The following is a 26,892-nucleotide window of genomic DNA, read 5'->3' as shown; positions in this document are numbered from 1 at the left end:
ATATCTGTAATGAAGTCATAATTACTCAGTTTTTGCATCGTACGTAGTTTCCTCATCCTCATTAATCTCTTCACCCGCGCTTCCTGAATTCCAGTTTTAGTACCGTAAACGCGGGCTACTTGAACCCAATTTTGCAATAAATTCGTTCTTTCGGCCTGTTTTCATCCACGAAAACTCCAAAGTTATTGTCATAACCCATATTAAGTGGAACTACAGGCTTTATTGTACATATCCAGGACAGTTTTAGTTACATATATTGAAAACAAAACACAGGCGATTATTGTAAAAAATGGGTCCAAGTAAGACTCGCGTTCGGGCTACTTGAACCCACCCCCATATTTTCCTACAGAAAACCACTGAAATCTGCTCTGAGACTAAGTAAGACGTAGGTGTTCCAAGAACAACACTTTTTATTTACTGCAAACCACAAAGAGAACATATTAAGAGGTACTATCAAATATAATGACTGTAATAGCTGATTACGTTTTCTTCTTCTACAGCTGCACGAGCCCTATCTATATTAGCAGCGAAACTAGTCGTTGACTGGAGGTGCAGTTTCTAAAATAACTTCACCCAATCTTGACTGGGAAGATTGTCTTAGAAAGCAATGACAGTTCTCCCATGCATGGCTAAATAGGACTTCACAATAAATCTGAAATCAAGTTAATTAACGAGGAATCCGAAATCACAAACTTTATCAAGATGACTAGCGAAGGCTAATTCTTCTTCTTCAGTGAACACTTTCAGATGGCCCGGATTCTGCCTTGACCTATTCTTTAATCTTCTTTCTATGGTGGAACGACTTATCTTGAAGTGAGCTTCTGTTTCTTTTCGCGACATTTTCCCCGACTGAATTGCTGGTAAACATTCTTCAAGCTGTTATGAAAAATCAGCATATTTTCGACCTGCAGGCAATCTTTTATATTGATGAACCATTTTGTACCGGTATCCTTAAGGAAACAATGAAAAGTCCTTACTTGTGTAACACGTGACAACAGACCTTTATTTTTCATTGATAAAGATAACAAAGGATGGGGTGGGATAAAGATAACAAAAGATGTGGGACAAAATATCCATGTTTTCCAGGTCATATGTACACACTTCATATACTGTATAATGCAATTACGCACACATCTTATTGAATATGAGAAAGTTTACCATGTCTGTTTCATTAACCTATATGTAACTACTTATGTGTTTACTTAGCATTGGTTTCACTTTCTTGCAAATAGTGTCCACACATAAAAGTTTGGCGCTCAATAAATACACTCTTTTCGTCAACGACCTTTCTCACCAATGCTGCTCAATCGTAGCCTACCACAGAACTAGTTTCAATGTGTGTACGCCTGCATTATGATCCCATCTAACGGATCTAACTCTGAACTCACTCATTATTGCATTGCATATGGGACTTTAAACGAGTTTTTGGTATGGGTCCAAGTAGCCCCTTAAGGGTCCAAGTAGCCCGCATTTACGGTACTCTTTCTTGAGCAAGGTCTATTTAATGGAGGACTGATGTCTTATGTAGGCTTCTTAACTATAACATCAGCAATAAAGAAAGAAGAGTTTAATTTGCAATAATTTTAGAACATTACGTTAATTATTACCTAATAATAATAATAATACGGAGCGAGTTTAGACCAGTTGTTATGATTCTTGCTTCGCAATTGGGTAATACCAGGTACGAATTCGGAGACCATTCATCCTGACTGAGGATTTTCCAGGGTTGTTCCTCAGTTATACTGGGCAAATGCTAGGTTAGTACCTTGATCTAAAGCTCTGGAGACCTTCCTTCCATTCCTTTTCCAATGTTGTTTTAATCTGTTGATTACTACAGTGTAAAATGGCCTGAGGATGTATCTGTTAGCTTATAGTAAATAAACAATAATGACATAATAGATCTTCATGAAACGTGTGAGTTAATGTAACTACAGCTTTACAGTCGCAACAAATAGCTTAAGTTTTAATATCAATTTCCCAACTTTTAAATACTATTTTCATATTGTTTTTAGCTTTCAATTGTCTCATGTATGTTCCCACCTAGAATTGAACCTGAGATCACATGAACAAATGCGAATATGTTAAATATTTTTGAACACGTTAATATACAAAACACAAAACGCTTCAATGATACGATGAATGAATATGTTTTGGTTACGTCCAGCAATGTATGATTAAAGAAACCTGGAGAGTGAAGAAAAAATAACAGTTTTTTTACTCCTTCAACAAACCCCTACTCAGAAGGGCAAGACATAAGTTAGGTGATAAAGTCATACAACGAGCACTTTTATTAATACTAATAATACTACACAACTATATCGCTCTCCTGAAATTCTCGTGTATATGTTTAAAAATATACTGTTGTTCCACTCCAATCAGTCTACATTTTTGTTGTACCTTCGAAGTGAATGATATTCATTATTACATTTGTTGATGATTGAACTCTAGTGAGTCAGAAACTACAATTAATAAAGAGTTTGTTTTGTCTAGTATTCCTGCTATTAGAAGGGCCTTTTCTAAAAGATATTTCATTTGTATATGAGAAAATAGTAAAGTTTACTTTCTAAGAATAAAATAAATATTTTCCATGTGAAGCTAACATTAAGTTTTGAAGAGGAACTAAACAGAAGAATTTGTTACTATTTACATCATTTCTTTTTAGACAATTAAGTTCGCTACCGGTATACTCTGAAATGGGAAGAAGTCAAACTTGGAAATATTTTGCTAGAGAGCCTTCGACAGAAAATGCAACATGTAAATATTGCAAGATTAAAATAAAATAAAGAACAAAGGTAGCACAAATGTGTTATGGAAACATTTAAAAGCACAGCAATCTACTGTATAAGTGAATAAAAAAAAACGTTTTGACGAATTTTAGATATTCAATTTTATCATTACAATTTCAGATGTAGGTTTGGATACAAATCAAGATCTGACAAGGAAGGGTCACGCAATGGCTCCGCTGAGATCCGAACGAGATAATTGTGTTTGCATTTGACATGTTATAACTAGACGAATCCCGAAGTTATACGTGCTACCGGGCGGAATGTCGTGAGTTACAACATATTTTGTAATATAAAAGCTACAAAGCTGGCAGAATAGTTTGAGCCGAGGCATTTGTTCGGAAACGGTTGGAAAATGGAAAACTCGGACAATACGTATCCCATCACTTTCAAAAACACACTTTTTCGGATAAAAAAAGTTTGCCCCAGGGTCCTCGCAGGGTCCCAGACGGGGCCCAACTCAAAATTTTCAAATGACAAGGGGATTAAGTAGCACATCGTTTGAAAGCTGTTGTAAAATGAAAGAAAATGCAGCAAGTCTCGACTCTCTACGACAACCCTGTGCAAAATGGCGGAGGGTCAAAATGTAAACAAAAACTTGCTACATTGAAAAGTCCATGGTAACCTCTATAAATCGGAAATGGTGAGACAAATGTGAAAATGGGAAAGGGAGTGTGGCATTATTTTCAAAATACAATAATTTAAGTTAAAAGTCTTGACCCAGGGTCCCTACAGGGTCCCAGGTGGGGTCCAACTATAAAGTTTCAAATTGCAAGAGCGGTTAAGTAGCGCATCGTTTGCAAAATCTTGTTAAATGAAAGTAGATAGAGGAAGTCTCGACTTTCTAGGATAACCCTGTCCAAAATTGCTGCGGGTCAAAATGTAAATAAAAGCTTAATTGAAAACTTATGTCCAACTTGAATCCAAGATGGTCGCTTAAAACCTATGTCATTCATAACAGTACAAATCTAAATCTCTATTTTTCTATTATGTATTTAGAAACAATAGAAAGACTAAAGAGCAATTGAATTTCGATTCACTTCAACTATTATTTCATTCGGTAACAACACATATATGTTTTGTTCTTAATGCACGTTCGTCACCGTTCTCTCGACATCATTTACTTGAATATAACGAATATGCGTTAAGCACACAACTCTGACTTCCTACTCATACTGCTAAAAGAAAGTTGAATACCTTCGGGTATTTTTCAATTTTTTTCATACGTAGTTCATGCATAAAGAACTTGCTGCACGAGTAGGTTGGGGGCTCTATTGTAACGTATTCATGATGGTTACCATTCTATGTCATTCGTTGGTTTGATCGCAATACTTCAAGCAATACCTAATATACAAAAAAAAATCATTTGCAAGATTGGCGAGTAGTACCAAACCATGTGTAAGTCACTTCAGTACATCGAGCTGCGTCAAACTTTGTTGGGTTTGATCACAGTATTCCAAGAAATAGCATATAGAAACTCATTCTTCACGCTGGCAGCCATATTGGAATTCAGATTATACTCTTTGATATTTTGAGGATATCTACTATTAACCATAAACGTAAATACTACATTTCGCTTCTCCAACACCAGTGGTGTGAGCTGGACATGCGTTCGATACATAGTGCGGCATTTTCAACTCAAGATGTCGCGTTTTTTAACATTTCGCATATTTTCGTCACCTACTAATCAACATTAATGCCAAATTTGGTTTTCCTAGCTTCAGCAGTTTAGTATGCTTATCCTTTCGATAAAGGTTTTAAGCGACCATCTTGGATCAAGGTGGCTACAGATTTTCAATTAAGCTTTTGTTTACATTTTGACCCGCCGCAATTTTGGACAGAGTTGTCGTAGAGTCGAGACTTGTTGCATTTTCTTTCATTTTACAATAGCTTTCAAATGGTGTGACACTTAACCTCCCTTGCCATTTGAAAATTTTGAATTGGACCCGTCTGGGACCCTGCGGGGGACCCTGGGAGAAAGTTTTTTTCACCCCAAAAAGGTTGTCGTTTGCAATGATGGGATACGTGTTGGCCGAATTTTCCACTTACACAACCGTTTCCGAACAAATGACTCGGTCCAAGCTATCTGCCAGGTAATTTTTTGTAGGTTTTACATTACAAAATAAGTTGTAACTCACGATATTCCGCCCGGTGGCACGTATAACTTTGGGATTCATCTAGTTATAACACATCAAATGCAAACACAATTGTCTCGTTCGGATCTCAGCGGAACCACTACGTGACCCATCCTTGGGAGATTCGAATTTCGGATCCAGATCTGAGATCCGGACCTAGATCCGAGATCCGGACCCAGATCCGAGATCCGTATTTCGGATCCGGATCTCATTGGGTCCGGTATATCGGGATCCGAAATTTTTTGGCCTGCCCTATTCTCTACCTGAATATATAGTGTGGTTGCAGTTGCCAGAATAGTTCTTTGAACAAAAGCATTTAATGTAGTTACAGTTTTGACCTCTAGAGTGTGCTCTAGTTGACAATGGATGTCTCGAGTCGAGTGAAGCATCATTTTCCGGTTGGTAAGAGTAAACATACACAATGGCTCTTGGTTCCATTAAAAGGTTTGGCACAATCTTCACTTTACGGTTACCACTCATAAATTTGTGCATTATTCTCCTCAAGGATTTCGTTGGTGATTAGTGTAGAATGGTTGTTAATGAAAAAAGACATATTAATTGGTGTCATATTACGAAGTGGGGAAAAAAGGTCCGGTTGGTGATGACATTAAAAGGTTTAGATTTAAAAGATTTGAATGGGTGAATATCGGGGCTAATATCATGTTAGAATATTTTAAATGTTAATCGTGAAATTTTAAAGGCTTTTAGTAGCTGAACAAATTCGTGAGTTTAAGTATCAAGATTTTGTGATCAAGAGAGATACAGAATGAAAGTGCATAAAATAGACGGTGTTGTGATAAACTGTAGCTGTGAAAGCTAGATGTATTAATTATAGAAATAGTTTGCAGACTGAGTATCATTCATAATAAGACAGATTCTGTAGCACATTTGTGGCTATAAGGAGGGTTGTGGGTTAGAGTTCAATTTAGAGCTATGGCTGCCGTAGTTAACTACCAGAAGGGTCACCCCTACGAATTGGCCTAAATGGAGTAGCCACACGAAAAGTGTTCTGGGAGAAGACAGCAGTTCTCCAGTAGTCAAGTTGGCGGAAATCATAGTGACTGGTACTGCAATTTGGACATTAGTCCCAGGCGTGGTCAAAGTGACTTTCTCGGCTGAGATACTGCGAAGTAGATGGCAACGGGACACCACCACTCTATTTTCCATAGTTTGCTGCGGACTTTCGCAGGTCAAAATATAGTTTCGGAATAAAATTGCCCTATTCGGATCTCTGCGGGAAAGATGTCTTGGGAAGAGCTACTAGATGAGAAAGTAACAATGTGGGGAAAATACACAGAGAAAAATCCGTTCCCCGGACAGCGGTATATTGTACAAATATACGGTATCCTCTTGCTTACTATAGAAATCAGTACGAAGCATACGTTATCCGTGTGCTACATACGCACTGCCCTTAGATGTTACATCACGCCGTTGCAGGATGTCTGACATCTAACAGTTTTCTGTATATTACATGCATATACTTATGTTACCTTCGTCAGTTATATGTTATATACGTCCATTTGTATGTGAGATCCTGACCGCCTATATTGTTTCATACGGAAAGTACGTATAGATGGAACACTATAAAACATGCGTTTTCAGTTATACGTCTGCTGTACGTCAAGTCCAAAAACTACAGGAATTACGTATGTAAGTAAGCCACGTACAATTTTTAAGTACGCCACCTACAATTTTTTTTATCAGTGTAGATATGGAGAAAAAGACATGCAAGAGCAAAAGGTTTAGAGTAGGGACATGGAACCATGTACCATGTTACAGGAAGGAAACTAGAAAATCTTAAAGAGGAAATGAGATAAAATAATCTAGATTTGGTAGGAGTTTGTGAAGTTAGATAGGAAGGTAATGGAGCTTGATCAGCGAAGGATAAATAATATATTACTTAGGTAATGAAAAGGGCAGTCATAATGGTGTAGGAATAATTCTTGGTAAACTCTTAAAAGAGGCAGTAAAAATAGAACTTGTTGATGATAGAGTTACGATGTTAAGACTTAAAGGAAGAAAGAATGATCTAGTTGTAATACAGACATATACACCGACGACTTCGCATACAATTGAAGAAGTAGAGGAAAATTATGAGAAAATAGAAGAAATTATAGACAGGAAGAAGAGAGTTGCATGTGTAACTGTAATAGGAGATTTCAATGCGGTTGTGAAAAAAAAAAAGAAACAGGAAGGTAGTGTCATAGGGAAATATAATTTAGGCAAAATAAATGAAAGGGGAGAGAGACTGGTCAAAAAAATCTGTAGACAGAGTTCAATAATAATTGGGAATACTTGATTCAATCAGCACAAGATATACATGAAAATCTCCAATAGACGGCAAAAGATATCAGATAGACTATGTTACAATTCAAGAAAGGTATCGGAATATTTTTAAAAACGCTAAAAACCCTTCCTGGGATTGGTATTTTCTTGATCATAACCTTGTGCTGGCCGAAGTAGATATCATCTGAAAATGTAGGCAGAACAAAAGTAGGCAAGATGTTGAATACTGAAAAGTTAAAAAAACGAGAAAGTAAGAAATTTTTTTGTTGAGGAATTCGAAGAAAAATACTCAAACAAGGAAAGAATAGGTGTGGATAGTAACAGATGGTGGGAGCATATTAAACTTTGCATAACATCAGACTGCAGAAGAAGTAGTAGGTTACTGCGAACACAAAACGGCTGAGAAAACCATGGGTTACACAACAGATTCTGTACAAAATAAGGGAAAGACAGATGCGGAAATAGGTTGAAATAATGCCGTGTTTACGGTATTAAAAGAAGTATACAGCATTAAAAGAGATGCGACTCGTTCTCTCTTACGGGAACGCTAATTGAATTGCTGATTTGAGAAACGTCATAAGTCATGCAAACTATATTTTATAAGAGAAGCGGAAAACGTTACACACAGAGTTATAATTGTTTAAAGTGACTGCGCGCACGCCCCCATATAACGGAAATGTAGGCCGACTATCGCTGCTGCTGAAACAGCTGTTAGATCAAGAAATAAGTGTCCAAAATATTCAATATATTTGATTTAAGACATTTCTCAACTTAACACGAGGATCAGGAAAATATTAGCATAGGTTGGGTTAGGTTTGGTTAGGTAAGGTAGAATAGGTAGCATAGGTTGGGTTAGGTTTGGTTAGGTTAAGGTAGAATAGGTTAAATTAGGTTCAAATTCTCGACACATTAAATCTATGAAAGAGAAAGCTATGGTTTATTTCACGAGTATTGTACACAAGACCACGCGTACATGTACAAAATATTACATTAAAGCACTCTATGGTATGCATGCAATGTTGCAGATTTGTTATTATTCTCAAAAACATACGCGTTCAGCCGTCTTCAACAAGATCAACAACACATGATCGCTTATAGTAATGTGGCCACATGCCTTGAAGTTTAGAATACTGGCCGTTTCAACCATCTGCACAGTAAATTTCTTTCCTAGCTCACAGATTTAACAATCTCTGGTGATACATTAAGCCGATCATGACGTTGTAGGGTCTATTTAATTACACCAAAATCCCTATCCCAAGGCATAAAGGAATGACCTCGAATGAAAAAATAATGATGAATTTCGTGGAAACATATGTTCGAAACTAGAGATAAGCACATTCTAATGAAATTGTGGTTGCGGGTTTGCCCACCACATGCGTCACAAAACAAGTGGAGCTCTGTGATTTTCTGTGGTATCTTGTTCTGAATGTACTCGATGAGGAAAGTGCATACGTCGTTTGACGATTTCTTGCCTATGCCTTCATGTTAAATATAAATCTTGAAGAAATTACGTAAATTATGAATACAGAAAATATTAACCTCTGACTGCCACTAATAAAACTTACCCTGCATGGGATTTTTTGGTAGGTTGGTCACCTGCATATAGTCGAACGCTATGCACAGTACGTTCTCATAATTCCAACATCTGTCCTTGATTTCAGCTGTTTTTGTGCAAAACTTTTTGCTGCGTCGTTTATATGCAATAAGCTTTGTAGCCGCCGTGCGTTTGGCATTTTCGCCTAAGTGAGGGCTCTTCAGTTTTACTTTCAAGTCCTCACACGTTGTAAATGTATCAACTTGTGGCCTGCCAAACGAAAAGTTGAAATTTTCTTTGAAGGATTTGTTATAGAATTTATACTTCATTTTGGTATTGCGATTATTGCATGAATAGAACATGCACTGTTCGGACATTGAGTGTTACATCTAAACACTTTCGTTGCCTACCGTGATAATGCACTTCCTTCGTTGGGAATGATTCAATATGTTCCTTAATGCCCGTACACACCTACAGTGGGACTGCATTGTCTTTCGTATTTTGACCGCGTTTGTCTTTCGGAATTTCACTTTTAGCAAACATCTCAGCCAGCCTTCTTACTCGTCTCTCGGGCACACCATGAAGAAACGCTTGGTGCATACGGACCTGTTTCCGTATGTACTCTCCACATGGTACTTGAACGATGTAGTTCATTCTGTCGGATTGTAATTTTGTTTTACCTCACTGCATTTAATGAGTCCTTGTAAGTAGTTATCTTGCTCGTCCAGAGTTTTGATTTTTTTTAAAAAAAAGTTCATGCAGATTTCATCTTGCTCTTTTTCACTAAACTGATCACAATATTGTCTTTTACATTTGCAGGAATTTTCAGCTTTCTTACTTTCCACACGCTTGCCTTTGATGTTATATACCCAGACCCCTCTAGTCTTGCTTTCTTACGGATTTTGGCTGCGTGTGAATGTTCATCTCTCACGCCTGTCTTTCGGTGTTTTTGGCCACTCGTCTCTCCGTTACTTTGTGCAGTTTGAGGGTCACTCATCTTGAGTAACAATATGCCATAAACACACAACACGTTTTGGCACTAGCTAGCTACGAACACACACAGAACCGATACGATGTGCAGGGTTGGCAAGGTAATTTACTTGTTACGTATTTTACGTAAATTACGCGTTTTTACTCGTATTTTACACGTCACGTAGAAAACCTTTTTTTACGCGTAATTACCCAACCCTGACGATGTGCTATATTGTTTGTGTCTGCGCAGTATTATTGTCTCTCACACTCACCTGCCACCTGGCGCTCAAGATCTATATTAATTTTGATCCTAATAAATGGATTGATCTGGGTGAGCCGTTGAGTTAAGAAATGTCCTAAGTCAATGACTTGTGACGTTTCTCAACTTACAAACAATTGTTGCAGATCGATACTGAAGGAACTACTAGCTCGACTTCTGCCATTTCACAGCCTAACGGTGTAGCTATCCTTCAAGAATCAAAACTACATGTAAACTCATTTTCGGCCAATGGGTGACTGATGACGTTTCTCAAATCAAGGATTCAATTATGAACCCCCGAGATCTATTGCATTTCTAGTGCTTAACAACTTAATAGCAGTAGATTTTTCTCCTAGGTGTCATTTCTTAATTTTAAAGGCGTAATATGATAGTCCTCAGCTACTGCCACAGTGTAGCATAGAGTTATGACGTCCAGATTTCAAAACCGTACACAGAAAAAAAAGAGTGGTGAAGGAGACGAAGTAATCAGTATTAAATATTCGAAATGGAAACGCTACACAAATTCGCTTTGCGTAAATTTCGATAAATTTGGCACATTATTGTTATCCAATGGAATACAAAGTAGAAACTGGATCCAATTAGCTAAGGATAGAAGTCAGTGGAGAGCTTTTGTGAACGCGGCACTGAACCTCCGGGTTCCATAGGCCATAGAGTTAGAGTTAGAGTTATTGTTATCCAATAAATACTTTCAGGGATCAATAGAGTTTTGAAAGGGCCTGACCGCTTTTAGCCACGTTCTTGATGGTCGAAGCAAATTATAAGAACAAATCCAAAATGTAAGATTACTAAATTAATTTTGTATAATAATCATTGACATACAATCTACCATTATTCTCTAGGTTTTTGTTAAAAGGAAGAAAACAACAAAAAGTCAGCAAAATGAAAACGAACGAAAAAATAAAAGCTTTTCAACAGGTTGGGAATAGTTGGATTAAAAGCCCGGCCGGTGTTAAATATCAGTAGTCGCAGGTTCAACGTTCTCATTCTCATCAATGCAACTCTGCAGCTTTGTATCATGTGCTGTGTGCCGCCGCACTACTCTCAAAGGAAATTAGAACTCAATAAATCTCCTCCCGTTCACATTCACTCCCTCGCTGGCAGTGACCTTCCGAAAGGCGATAATACAACTCCACGAATCATCTCTTAATTCGATTCCTGGAAACTCTCCAGAAACATTATACACATAGTATATATATATATAAAAGATTATTGGTATCTGTTACTTTATTTTCTCTTTCTTTATATCAAAACTCCTCTTCTGGAGTCTTTTCGCTGGAAAGAAACTGTGTAGGGCTTTGAAACAACGGAGGGTAATGTTCACCGCAAGCTATTCTAGGATTTACTGCGACGCGTGTCACTATTCTGTTGCTACCTAGCAACGAGCTGTTTTTCTTGTGGCTTGAAAAAGAAGGGAAAGAAATAAATGAACATCAAAGGAAAAAGTGAAAAGAAAATGAGGATGTAATAAGATGACTGAAGTCAGGGCTTCACAATGACCAATCTGTTTGAAAATGAGGTTGGAAAAGAGAGAGGTTATACAAAACGAAGAGAAATAGAATGTTTTTTTTTTTTTCAGAACATAAAAATAAAGTTTTGTTTCCTCTTTTCAAGATCACAGATAGCGAAACTAATTGTTTTTGGAACTAGAAATATATTAAGAGAATTTCGTGATCTGGATTTGCAGAAAATCTTATTATCACAACTAATTACAGTCTATGTTTTTATTCACTTTAACAACAAATTACGCAACATTTAAACGTTTTAATATTTTCTTTTTAGTTATGGAGTTATATAATCAACAGTGTTGTCTCCATCCCAAGGGTCCTTATCTCTATTGTCATATGTACTCCACGATATACAAACAAAATCTCGCGGCCGAAGTATAATAACCCAAAATCCCGTAGGCCAAAATCTGTTCGGACCAAAACTTTCCCATCCTAAAACATTCGAAAGTAATATCATAGGTCGAAATGTCGCCAGGAAAATGCTTCGCTTAACAACAGATATAAGACATAATAAATAATAATAATAATAATAATAATAATAATAATAATAATAATAGAAGAAGAAGAAGAAGAAGAAGAAGAAAGACATAAGTAACACGAGACCAGAAAAGCTTTCTTTAGTCACTAGAAATGTTAACGAATTGACGAGTTTAAACTGGATCGATATGTGAGGAACAGTTAAAACGTTCGTGGAATTTCGTTGTAATTACTTATTACCACAATATAGATACATATACACTATATACATATACACAGAGGTTCTGTCTGTAAGGTTTCGTACCGAAATCGCACTCCACAGCTATTCGAGTGTCTACTTTTAAACTTTCTCAATGGGCCTGACTTCCAACTCCTTTTCCTCCACAAACATACACAAACAAGTGCTCTTCAAGAAAATTTTATCCAAGGACAAAATCAATTATGTGAGGAGACTGTATTGGGACTTTTTGGTACATTTAAATTTACGATATTCTTCCACATGGATGTCGAAATGCTCAATTTCTCTTAGAGTTGTTCGACCCTATACTTGAAGTCTTATATAATTTTGACATTCTTTTTCTGTTGCTAAATTCTCTAATTTCTCCGTAGAATTCTTCCATTTTCTCTTTTGAATGGCTTCGTTTAGGAGTATACACCAAACCACTTGTATTTCTCTATCTGGAAGATTTTGATAACAAACATTGCTTTCTCTACTAGAAGTACTCATTATCTCCAAAATTGCTTTTCAGACTTCCAAACTACACCGTGCATAAGTATTTGAAGTCTTGCTGTGTAAGATACCCAGAAACTGGTTGTTATATGAATTCAGTGTGCGAACAATAGGTTCAATACCTGATCTCATTCCTTTAATTGCGAAAATAGGAAAGTATACATCTCCTACCTCTGGTTTCAATATTTAATTCACATATTGTGGAAGTGTACAATGAAAAACGAAACTCACTTTTGTTGATGACGAGAAATCCATCAGGCTCGTCGCACCTGTTTACATTCCATAATATTGCTTTATCACAACTAATAAACGTAATATAGCCCTAAAAATAAACGACAAAAAATTCTCTTTCTCCTACTTAAGATAATTGAAATAAATTCACGTTTTTCCACACCATTGTTAATTATTGATCAGAGGAAGAAAAGAACATGAAGCTGTTGTACCTCAATACATTAAGCATCTCTATGTTCGTAAAGGTAAGTTTGTTCTTATCGAGAGATAAGACGTCTTTATAGATGCTAAAACTTCTTTCCACATCCACAGACACAAGGGGGGCAAACTTCGTGTTCACTCGGGATGGTAACTCTGTAGATGTAGCAAATTCCACAACATCCGGATTCTTGTGAAGACTAGCCTCAAGCTTGTCTCTGGTAAAACCATCTAACTGTTCCCTCATCGATGTAACTATTTTCCACTGTTTTTCCTTCTCGAGGACTTCTTCTTCCAAACTTTTAATGGCTACTGGAATATACTTGTAAGCATGGACACAAAATAATTATGTCTGTAAATCTTGTTATCTTCTCCGGTAGCAGAAGTTGTTGTGTCTTGGAGATAGTATCTGCGTCAGTTGGATCCAAAGAAAGCACAAACTCCTTGATCTTGTCAAAATTCTAACATACGAAAACACCACACTCAATTCATGTTTCCCAGCGATAATGACCGGGAATTTTGGGAGGGGTAGGTCTGTGATTTCTCTGTAGACAACGGTGCGACTCGGGGCTTTCAGGAGAATTTTCTTCAAGCCAGCGATAAACTGATTCACTATGTCGTATTCATTCCTAATAGATTCACAAACCCTATGAAGGGCATGAACCAAACAGGTTGCATGCTTTAACTTGGGAAACAATGTCTTCAACTGGTTAACTGCTGAAAGCATGTATGGAACCTGGTCCGTAATGACCAGGACAACTTTCTGAAACTGGGTACTATTGGGCCAGAGCTTTTGACAAAAGTCCATGAATGTCTGCATGACTGTGCTGGCATTGGCTTTCTGCAACTCATACATCTTGGACAACATGGGCTTAACTTTTTCACTTGCGAGGGGAAAGACCAGAATGCTCAAAATATATCGATCCATTGAATCTGTAATTTCATCCAGCATGATCCCCACATCGAAATCCGACACTTTCTCCTTGATTCTTCGTATGGTTTCTTGATAAACAGGTTCAAGATAGTTTTTTCTTAAAGTACTCTCATCGGGAACTGACGTTCGTGTATACTTTTCAAGAAATCCTTTCAAGGCCGGATGGTTCACCTTATTGAGTGGAATTCCTGCTTGAGTTAAAGATGCACACAAATCAATGCTAAATTCCTTTAGATTTTGGACCTTTGAAGAACACTGCTCAAAGGCGTTTCTTAACAGCGACTGTTGGAATTTGTTAGTTTGAAAAGACTTATTTTTTTGATGCTTTGAACTAGAAATGTGTTGCAGGATACCGTCTCGTTGATGTTTTTCATTCAATGTGATTCCTGAATCACAAACAGTGCATCGAATAATGCTCCCATCAGTCTCGATTAAATCCTACTTGAAGTCCTGAGACAGGGCCAAATATCTGAATTTGGACACCTACGGCATGGGGAATTCTCATACTGAATTTGTTAAGCAACAAACAACTTCGATTCAACAACAGAAACGTACTGGGAAAAGGTTTAAGTTAATTTTTATTCCGTATTACTAGATTTAAATTTCAAGCTAGATAAAACTGAACTCTGACTGTTGTCAACAATTACAATGTATAAATACACTGCTACTGATTCAATATAAATTAAAAGAACTCAATGAACTAATGTTTTCCATTGTTGCAGGTGTGCTGTATTTTAGTCCGGTGCTCACTGAAAGGAAACAGGCGCAATAATTCCACGTTCACGGCAAGGTGACGAGAAGTTAATTATATATATATTTCTTATGGATCGGAAAGTAAATAAAAATAAAGAAGTAGAAGAGAAAGACCAGAAAAAGGGGGAGGAAAGGGGATTTGAACAGAGTGGAGAGAAAAAAGGGATAAAGGCTACAAACAGGGGAAAAAAGATGCTGGAAAATGACCCCCATTCTCAATTTCAGGTAACATCTCACACATTGGTTTCTTTCAGAGAGCTCTAATTTGCCCTACAAAGAAAGAGTACGAACCTAAAAGTCCTAACCCTGTTGATAACAGCTTCTGCGCAGGTAACTCCCTCCCCCTCTTGTCCAGCAAACGAACCATGCTCAAGCGTCGATTACAGACAAACTGAAGGTCAAGAAGTGAAAAGTGTTTTTAAGGCACAAATAGTACAATTTTCTTTAAAGATTTTCTTAGATACCATCCCAGAATTTGCCTAATGGGAATGGGAAAAAGTCAGGAAAACATCACTCAGGATGACTGGCCTGAAAAAGCTTTTTACACTTTCTTGACCGAATGTACCCCACCGGGAATCGAACCAGGTATCGCTTGCTCCAAATCGAATGTATTAGCGATTATGCTACACGAGGGGTCGCTAAATTTTGTTTAACTTTGTAATATTGTCGAAAGATAGGACATGTTTTAATCGATGTATCTCATCAAGCTGAACAAGATGTCATCCTTGACGGTACATTCTCACACATACTTTACTTTTATTACACTAAAATGTGTGTCGTTTTTTTTTAAATATATGTTTAATGTTTAAAAATACAATATTAAATAGCAGATGGCATCTATGGTTGTTTGTTTCTCTTAATGGTGAACGCGTACTCTTAACAGTGACACCCACATACTACTTATAATCAGCAACGTCATTTCAGATTTTATTTTTGAGGGGGAGAGGCAAGACTCTATGTTGTACTTGCTTTTCATTGTTAAAATGTATATAAATCTCAAACTCTTAAGGGGAGATAATTTCCCCCCTCTCCCCTCGAAAATAAAATGAAATATTTCAGTTTAACGTCCCATGGTATGTCAGTTAGGCTAAGGAAGGCGATGATTAAGGCAAGTGAACAGTGATGAAAAATTGGTGGAATGAGAAAGTGGGAGGAAACGGGAATACCCCGAGAAAACCCACGCATATGGTGTTTGTCCACCACTAACTTACTTGGCCGGGTATCAAATCAGGGATCCCACGCACCAGAGGTACCCTACGCTCTACCACTGAGCCTCCGTGTCCTCCCTCCTCCTGAAGACCCAAATTAGACCAGTGATTATAATTAAACTAATTATATGATTTGGTCGTTTAATAGCTCCATTACTTAGTCACTATTTGTGAGAGTCATCTGTTTGATTATTGAAAAAGAAAAAAGATTTAGAATACAAGGGTTTTTCTGCTTTATCAATGTTTTCCCCTTCTTTTATTCCCCCCTTTTTTCACAATAACTTTTCATTGTGCTTCATTTCACTCGTTTCTCGTACAGTATGTTATTATGTTATTTTAGACAAAACGTATCAGTATTCATTTTTTTTCCCCTTGATTTCCATGTTTTATGCTTTACTTATTTTCCAATGTTTTTGTATAACCATTTTTTTTTTTAATTCTTTGAATCATTTCCATATATTTCATATGCATTTCCCTTACCGCTACCACTTCAATATAACTTCAGTATATCTGTATCCGTACTCATATATAGTTTTTGTCAGGAAGCTGGATGACATTTTTTTTACTTGTATTTATCTATGTGACCTTCTTATTCTTGTTCTTCCACATTATTGGATACGTTGAGGTGCTTCCGGTCAATGTATGCTGGTACTGTTATTCTTAAACCGTAGTTCATTTTATCCCTGTACTGAAACCATTTCCTACTCACCCCCCCCCCCACCCGTGTTCTATCTTTGGTAATGTTTCCATTTCTTATAAAATGGAACACTACACATTAATATTTCCTTCCTCATTGCAATAGGTACGTATTTCTGTCTTGAGGAACTCAAAGAAGTTCTATTTTTGGATGTCTAAGAAAGGAAAGAAAACTTTGTAAATTTATCCTCCAAGAAGAGGGAAGATCATGTAATATCTAAGAAGGAAGAGTAGCGATCGCTGAGCGAGTTTATGTCTTGAAAAATATGCATCGTAATCCACTTTCATATCATTCCTGTATGCATCAAATTGTGCCTACAACTATGGAGCTCAGTGGACCATAAGTAATTCAATATATTGTGAGTTCCAACAATTTCAGTATATTTTAGCCAATAGGGAATTTTATGTGAAGTACCTTCCATTTACACATGTCTAAAATTTTCCAAAATGGTTTGGTCATTCTTTCTATAAGGTTTAAACGAAATAAAAAAAAATGTATCTCCTGTATAGTAAAAAATAACCTTTAATGTTTGTTATGGTCCTAATAGAAGTATATGTGAACAACATTCGTTGCATGAATAGCAACAAGACATCATTTGACTTTCTGGTATGGTCTTCTGAGCATATGCTTAGGAATTGTGATCTTCTACTTTACCTTTTCTGAATTCCTAACCTTCGTGTGGTATCCTTAACATATCTTAGCCACACAGAAGAAAAATGAATTTCTGTGTCTGGCTTCATCTGAATGAATCATGTCTACATTGGTTCTTTCCTTGGAAATGAACATCAGAGATAATGGGTCGTATTTATAAGTAAGTAAAAACATCAATGGGAGTACAAATGAAACTTTGTGAGCGATTGTTACGTGTGTACATCACACAACAAAACTTCTCTTCTTTCTCTTTTCAAACATAGGTTGGTGGGCAACATGAAAATTTTAAAACTTTTCTCTCCTTTGGGAGAGCTGTTTCATACTTTGATAAGATCCTTTCTTCGTAACTGCATCTAGATATTCTATCGTTGGTCTTCTTCTTTTTGGTTTTTCTTCTGTCTTCCCTCTATCAACAATGTGATCCAATCGGAGTGCCGGATAAGATGACCAAGCATGCTGTTTCTTCTTTTACCTATTATCTTCATGATCTGTTGTTCTTCATTAGCTTCCTTTAGTACGTATTTATTCCTTTTCCTTTCGGTCCATGATATGCGCAGCATTCTCGGTCAACACTACATTTCAAGTGTTTCCAGATTGGATATTTCAGCTTTTTTCAATGTCCACGCTAAGCGCCACGCTTCATATTAGAGTTTTAATAAATCGTTTTCGAACGTCCCGCGACATATTTCTTGATGTTAGCAGTCCTCTTTTCCTATTGAATACTTGTTTAGCCTGCGCCTTTCTTGAACTTATGTCTTTTCACTTCTTCCGTCCGAGGATATTCCTAATTAGGAGAACGTCTTAACGTCTTCGATAGCAGTCTCTTTATTGTTGAGAGTTTCATAAGTGGTCAGTTATAACCATAATTTTAGACAAACCTGTATATATTATAATGAAAATTATCCATTTCCTCTTTATTCAAAATCTAATCCGAGGCAAGTTAAAGCCTAATATTTGGCATTCTGAGATATGTGTGTCCTGACATTAGATCCAGTGATATACTTAATTGTTCCAGTAATTTAGTGATTTTGTTGAGAGAATCTTCTGTAAGAAACGAAAATGTTTTTTAGACAAACGAAATAGCCATAAATCAAAACTGTTCTTCATTATTTTTTTTAAGAAAAGAAAACTCTAATTACTATTTAACCAATATTTATTATTCTTTCTCTGTCTATAGCTGGTCTTTAATTAGTATTTAAACTGTTTTTAATACATTTTTGTGATAAAAATATTATTGATTTAAACTACTGTGCATAACTTAGGAACCAAAAGACTGCTCACGCTTCTACAGCATGACAAGATCTACAACCGTGCTAAATTTAATGATGACCAGATGAGTTCGGTGTATGACGTTTTGTTTTCGAAAGTATGACTAAAAAATTTGGTCCTAATAATTCGGGAATCTAAATCCTACATCACAATATAGTGTTTTACGCGGTTATATAACAGGTCAAGGCCTATCATGATACCGAGTTTAATGACTATCAGATTAATTTTGTGTATGACTTTCCATTTTTGAAATTTAACTTAAAATTTTATTATCCTTGACTCGGAAATCAAAAGCCTATACAATACAATATTTAACATGGTTAAATAACAGATCAAGTTCTACCTTACAGTCGTGCCAGGTTTGATCTCGATAGGATGGGTTCGGTGCATGACTTTTTGTTTTCGAAAATGTGACACTTAAATTTGACCAACCATAATTTTGGAATCGAAATCCTGCACAACATAACATTTTATTCGTTTGTATAGCAGGTCAAGGTCGCCACTATACCAACTTTAATCTGAATCAGATGAATTTGATTAAACTTGTACGATATAAAATGTCCTCGATTTTTCAGGGAAAAATCAAATTAAGCATGATAAAGGATACTCTAGGATATTTCTCTACAATGCATAGTCCTATATATATATATATATATATATATATATATATATATATATATATATATATATATATATATATATATATATATTAGGGATGGCCAAAATTTTCCGGAATCGGAAAATTTACTTTCCGGAATTCGGAAAAATTCCGGAATTCAGAAAAAATCCGGAATTCGGAAAAAATCCGGATTTCGGAAAAATCCGGATTTCGGAAAAAATCCAGAATTCAGAAAAAATCCGGAATTCGGAAAAATTCCTACATTCGGAAAAAATCCGGAATTTTGAAAAAATCGGAATTTTTCCGAGATCCGGAATTTTTCCGATTTTACTTTCCGGATTCCGGAAAGTAAAAATTCTGGAATTGGCCATCCTTAGCTAGTAGCTGTTAAAAGAGAAACACAATAATGAATAGGCTATATATACTGTATTAATTTCTTGTAGTTGGATATGTCTTTATCATTTACGTAGACAATTGCTACTGCAGTTATTTACTACTTTATGAGAAAGGTCTTATTTTCACACACAAAAAAGTCGCCGGTATGTCTCAAACATTATCGCGTTCCCACCTGCAGCTGCTCCAAAGCACTGCAAACTACTTTTTAACCAGGCGAAAGGCAGTGAAGGAAAATAAATCTCAACAAATATTCTAATAACATTCGCTTATTGTCAACATACCTACAGTGAGCGCAGAAAGTGTTCGTACACCGTGCATACTTTATATTGAAAACAGCTAGCATGAGAACGGGAGGTGGAAAATATATATATATCCAGAATTAAGACTACACATTCATACATTTTATTTCTATATACAAGAGAAAGGCCAAACAAACACAATCACTGTTTTGTTCAGAAGAAAAGAGAGAATTCCTTTTTTGTAAACGCAAAAAGTCACCGTACACTTATGCTTGAATTAATGCTTATAAAGTATATTACGTTATTTAATATTTTGTGAGATTACCCTGTGCGTTAATGATTGTCTGTAGTCTTCGTGGCATTGATTTCACCTGTAGTAGTTCGTAGTTCTGTAGCTTCGGGACTGATTATGTCCCATTCTTCTTGAATAGCTTTTCTTAGGCCTTCTTTAGTAGACAAGCTGTGCCTTCTGATTCTTGTCTCCAGAACAGATCATAGATGTTCTATGGGGTTCATGTCTGGGGATTGGGGAGGTGTGCGAAGCTGTTTCAAGGTATTATAGAGTCAGGGGCGGATCCAGAGGGGGGCAATCGCCCCCCCACAAGAGGAAACTCTTATTTTATATATAAATAAACCCATCCATAACAAGTTTGGAGCTCTTAAAAGTAGCAGTATTACCGCCGACCGCCCCCCCCAGAAGTCCGTTCTGGATCCGCCCCTGGCAAACCTTGCAGACAGGCCTTGTTCAACAGTACAAACAATAATTGCGATGTATAATGTTTCTATCACTGTGCGAAACCATAAAGAAAATAATAATAATAATAAAAAAGAACTGGAAGACCAAGAGTGTTGAGTGAACAAGTTTAACGTTACATTATTAGGGAAAGAAAAAAGGTTCCAAAAAGTAGTGCTGTGCAATTGGCAACGGATCTGGAAACACGCAGTGTTAAAGTATCAGCCAGTACAGTGCGGAATATTTGCAGGGTATCATGGTCGGATAGCCAGGAAAATGTTCTGGGTGAACAAGACAAATCGTATAAAGAGACTAAAGTTTGAAAAAGAGTATAAAGATAAGGGATCAGGCTTCTTTCTGGAATAGGGTCATATTTTCGGACGAAAATAAATTTAATTTTATCGAGTCCAATGGGAGGCGTATGGTATGGCGCAAGGTGAATACAGAGATGAATCCTCAAAATCTCGTCCCTAAAGTAAGACACGGAGGAGGGTCCGTGCTCGTCTGGGGTTGTATGAGTGCCTCAGGAGTGGGTCGTCTCCACCTTATCGATGGAGTGATGATCCACAAAGTGTATATTAACATATTAAAGGAATATCTCCATACTAGTGCGCAGAAGATGGTTCTTGAAAACAATTTATTGTTCAGCAAGACAACGACTCCAAACATACAGCGGAAAATACTCGATTGTGGCTACTCTATACAGGGGCGGATCCAGGACGGACTTCTGGGGAAGGGGTAGTCGGCAGTAATACTGCTACTTTTAAGAGCTCCAAACTTGTTATGGATGGGTTTATTTATATATAAAATAAGAAAGTTTCCTCTTGTGTGTGGGGGGGGCGATGGCCCCGATCGCCCCCCTCTGGATCTGCCCCTGAGGTTTGCTATCTTTCTCAAAGACTTACCCTTCTTATGCACTTTAATAATTACTTTTCTTGTCTCCTCATTTGTTTCTGTTCGGTTGCTTCCCATTTCGACAGCCCACCGTGCAGTTTTTTCACTCCTATTCACAACTAAACTCATTCTGTTACTCGTCATGCTATACAGAGGTGTATACTCAGGTGAATACTAGTGAACCCCAGTTGTGGTATCTTTGTTTCGTATTCGTACGTCAGGTGTACGATCACTTTTTGCGTCTACTCTATACATTTTCTACGGAATTTATTTACTTTCTGACCATTAAACTTGTCTTTGTGGTTCTTTATTGATATATTCATAAAGCTTAGTTTTCATTATTCGTATTGTGTGTGTTATTACACTTCTTAAATTTTCTGTTTCTTTTTCGCAGGCATTCTCGTTTCAATAGCATAGGTGTACGAACACTTTCTGCGCTCACTGATGTACAGTAAATACAAATTTATAATTTTTGACTTTACGAAGTATACAATGTAATTGTTCAATAATTAACATAAGCAGGCATTCATTAATTTATATTAATATAATAGTTAACAAAACTAATAAGCGGGTGATTGATGACTCAGTGGTAGAGTTTTCATCTATGGTATTCTAACCCAGGACATGTGGGTTTTCGATGGCTAATTTTGTGTTCGAAAATTTTCCCGGTGGTACTCTTGGTTCCCTTTCTTATATTTGTTCCATCATCACTCATTAACGAATTTAGTTTATCAAAACTCTATAGCCATATATTCATTCTGTCCGTCAGTGAAACAAACAGTCTCAAGAACTATCTGATGGATTACCAATCAATTTTGGCCATGATGTACAGAGTCAATAGTTAAGAATCGAGTTCCCTGATCAATGTAATATTCAAACCGGAAGCGGTACAAATCAACCATTTCCGGTTTTAACGTTAATCATTATATAGTAAATATGGTAATAGATAGCGAGAAGCGGTTTCCAGTAATCGACATATATAACATTCATGTAGATAGTTACCCAGTTTGTGTATCTGCTGAAAATAATGAGCTTAGGTATTTAGAGAGCATTTTCCGCTTTAGAAAATGTGTGCTTGGTAAAGAATGTAGAGAATTAGCTGAGTCAGGCACGTAGCTAGAATATGGTAATAGGAAGGGGGGGGGGATCTGTCACGAAATACTGTGGTTATTTACCAGGGGCTCAATCATTCTAAACTATTTTATTGGCAACATATATTGGTTCGTTTAGCCAAGATTTCTAATGGGGGCATGATATGAAATACTGTGGTTACACACCAAAGGCTCGATCAATCTAAATATTTTACTGACAACATACCCATATTGATTGGTTAGGACAATAAAATGAGGATATATTAGTAAGTATTTTAATAAGAAGCTATGAAGAAATCTCGAGTAAAAGAATATAAAAAAAGTATTGAAAAAGATATCGTCTTCCGAGGTCATTCGAACGGTGTCGAGAATTTTGCGTCTGGGAAATTTGCGCCCTACCTCAAGAACAGGGAAAATTGCGCCTGCGATGTACCTCCACCGGGAAGTTTGAGCCCTGCGAAATAAAAGAACCTATTGGAGCTTACGCATTTCCTCGGAGAGGCTGACATTACAGCATAAACAATCCTCCCCCCACAACTATGCCATTTGTGATTTATTTTCATTGTGGCTATATAAGGGGAGAATAAACTTCAATATAAGCCAAAAGAACACAACGGATCAACGCAATCACTGCTTCTTCCAGAGATGATTTTGGGGGAACACTGGCCTCCCCAGAGCTCTCAGAGTGCCCCCTCGGAGGAGACCAAAATAATACGTCTATAATATAATAATAAATAGAATAGTACCAGCAGTGACCCCCCTCCGGAATACTAAATGTGCCCCCCGGAACATTTTTCCTGAAAGAACGACTGAACGCAATTGTGTGTTTGAAGTGTAATTCCAGCAAGTAAACACACTGTACATAGTTTTCTTGATAATATTACTGAACTGATTTTACATTCACTTTACATTTTCTTTTCTATATTTTGTGTCCTGAAAACCCAAACAACTCGCAAGGATTGTGAACAGAGATATCTGGGTAGAGCCAAACAGCCTTTTGTAGATTAAATTATACTCTTTGATTATATTAATAAATAATTATATATCAATCATTTATACGTTTATTGTAAATTTTGTAGTATAATGAAAAATTGTATTTGTATGGATTGCCCTTTAGTGAACTAAAATTGTATTTTTTTCATTTGTTCGGAATATTATAACGTATGGAGTAACTCACTGAGACGATGAGAGGCAAGCCTAGTTCAAGTGCGAGTGGAAGTTACTTTACACAATACAATAATAAGTTGAATTGTAGGGCGCTAACATCCCACTGCAAATATATAGCCGGCGCATTTTCCCCTCTTTTTGGGGTAGGGCGCAAACATCCCAGTGCAAATATATTGCGAGCGCATTTTTTCCTATTTTTGTGGTAGGGCCCAAAATTCTCGCATTCAAGGAAAATATAATGTCCGTGAAGTTGACAAGCCACTTATGTCAGACTCCAATTTCGACTTTAAACGTCGCTAGTGCTACGTTAGTGTTCGATAGTGACGCAAATCGTTAGTACTCCAACTGCATGCCAACACGCCCACTTCTAAGAATCATCTCAAAAGTGAGGTTAACCGTTAGAGCAAGTAAGTGCTCATTGGTGCCATTAACATTAACGTTAAAGCCTCCATCGTACGGCCCTTTGAGTAATAATAACACCACGTTTTTTGCTAGTCTCAATGCGTCCCTATATTCTCGCGAACATTCTAACGTGCCCAAGTTTGTTACTTTTTTTTTTGGGGGGGGGGACTATTGTTTATCTGTTATTGTTTATTGTTTATTGCTAGTCTGCAGAGTAGTCCTTACATTAATATGCCATTGTCCTTGATAATCATTGCGTATTTACAAGCAATTTGTTATTACTGTTAGAAGATATCAAAAAACAACAGATAAAATCGACTACTTAACGGTTCATATTTTTCTTTTACAGTACATAAACGATTAATAATAATAATAATAATAATAATAATAATAATAATAATAATAATAATAATAATAATAATAATAATAATAATAATAATAATAATAAGACTATTCCAGCATAAAAGTTACCAATTGCATCACACTGGCAACAAGCGACGCATATTTTAACTTCATAAAAAATCGTTTCTCACGATTTTCTGGAAAACTACGTATGATAACATCTTCATTATGTCAAGTTGTTTATCTCAGTGTGATATATGTCTTACCTCTGGACAATATCACAGTAAAACTAAAATTAAATATTAGGAGTACATCGTACTTTTGGACTACATCTCATTAACCATAGGAAGATTGAGTAGTGTATACTTTAGGATGTAAGTTTCAGCTTAACTTGCATCATACATTCTTAGGATTACAAAAAGGAAATTTGTTCGTTTGCATTTGAACAAAATTCTTAGGATTACAAAAAGAAAAAATAATTTTTCCGAATTCCGGAATTTTTCCGAATTTCGGATTTTTTCCGAATTCCGGAATTTTTCTGAATTCCGGATTTTTCCGAAATCCGGAATTTTTCCGAAATCCGGATTTTTTCCGAAATCCGGATTTTTTCCGAAATCCGGAATTCGGGAAAATTACGGATTTTTTCTGAATTCCGGATTTTTTCCGAAATCCGGATTTTTCCCAAAATCCGGAATTTTTCCGAATTCTGGAATTTTTCCGAATTCCGGAATTTTCCGATTTTACTTTCCGGATTCCGGAAAGTAAAAATTCCGGAATTGGCCATCCCTAATATATATATAGGGTCGAACCCAGGATTTTCTGAGCGGGGTGCACTAATAACTACCAGTACATTTGAATTGAATTGGAATTTTTAAAATGCCTTTAGGCATCTGTGGTCTGAATGAGGAATTGCCCTGGAAATACAAAGTGTTTGTTCTCGGTGAATCCTTTTCTTTCAACTTTTAGAAAATTATTTTCGCTTCTAGCTTCTCACTTTAGGTAGTGTATATTTACAACGAAGTGGAGGTGCACCTTTGCACCCCTAAATCGGGACATATATATATATATATATATATATATATATATATATAACTTAAACGATATAAACTCCTGTATACATATATGATCTACAAATGTGTTTACCATCTAACCGGAAGAAGTTACGCTACGATCATTTAAAGATGTATGCAAGCGAATGGAATCACCATATTTCTTTTAAATACAGAACTTCTTATCTGTTGTGGAACTTTTACGTAGTTTTTATTTATTTCTTTATTTTTTAATGATAGAAAAACGATCACAAACATGCTTGGTCAGCACTGTTATCTTTTGAGACACACAAAAGAAAGCCAAAATCTTCATTCTTCGGAGATCGAATTGTGTCTGAGCATGCGAGCACTCATATGCAGACCAAGAGTACTAAAAACGTCCGGAGTTACAGACTAAGTTGCCATTTAAAACAGACCATTTGAAGCACTCTCCAGAATGCCATTTATGCGTACTATTTGAAGCATTCCCCAGAATAATTCTGTATGGCACATCTCAATAAAACCAAGAAAAACGATTAAAACTGAAGTAAGCTTCCATAAACAGTAATGCTTCGCTTAAAGTTACCGAGCGTATATATTTTGGGCAACAGAGAAACAATTCTTTCAGTGGACGTCAGTCACATTCTGTACAATATGATTCCACAGGTGACTCGAAAACAAACTGGAGAATTCTTATGGCTAAGGGGTTAGTGTAAGCGCGTTTGGCGTGGGAGACCCAGGTTCGATTTTCGGCAGGAGTTCATGTGGTTCGTATCCCACGTTAAGCTGTAAGTTCACTTCTCACATAGCTTCGCTGCTGAAAGGGACGCTAAACTGGAAACTAAATGAAATCAAAATCAAGTCCCAAATGTTTCGATACAGCGTTATTCTGGGGGATGCTTCAATTCAAGCTATCTCTTATGATTCTAGGAATTGAATGAAGAATTATTGAATAATCAACCAAGCATCTTTTGATTAACTGAAGTAAGAAGGAAAGGAGAACTTACCAAATTGAAGAGTAAACACATATCCTATTACAAATGGGTTACTTTGCTGTAGATTTCCAGTTTAATGTCCCATTTTAAGGGCGAAGTTTATATGAAATACGGTTCTACAGGCTTTACATAAAACACGAACCACATGAATTTCCATCGGGAATATTCTATTACAAAGGGACATGCGACATATTCTGTCAGGATAGAGTTAGAATGTAAACAGGTTTTTAATTTGCACTATTGCTTTACAAATACGAACATGTTTTTACTTTTTTAAACTTTCAATTTCTTAATAAATAATGAATTATGGGCTATAAAGAGAAAGAGCACCTTTTGTCCCCTT

The sequence above is a fragment of the Thermobia domestica genome, chromosome 11 (genome assembly GCF_964235325.1).
Source record: "Thermobia domestica chromosome 11, izTheDome1.hap1.1, whole genome shotgun sequence".
NCBI classification, from domain to species: Eukaryota; Metazoa; Arthropoda; class Insecta; order Zygentoma; family Lepismatidae; genus Thermobia; species Thermobia domestica.
This window is presented reverse-complemented; position numbering follows the sequence as displayed.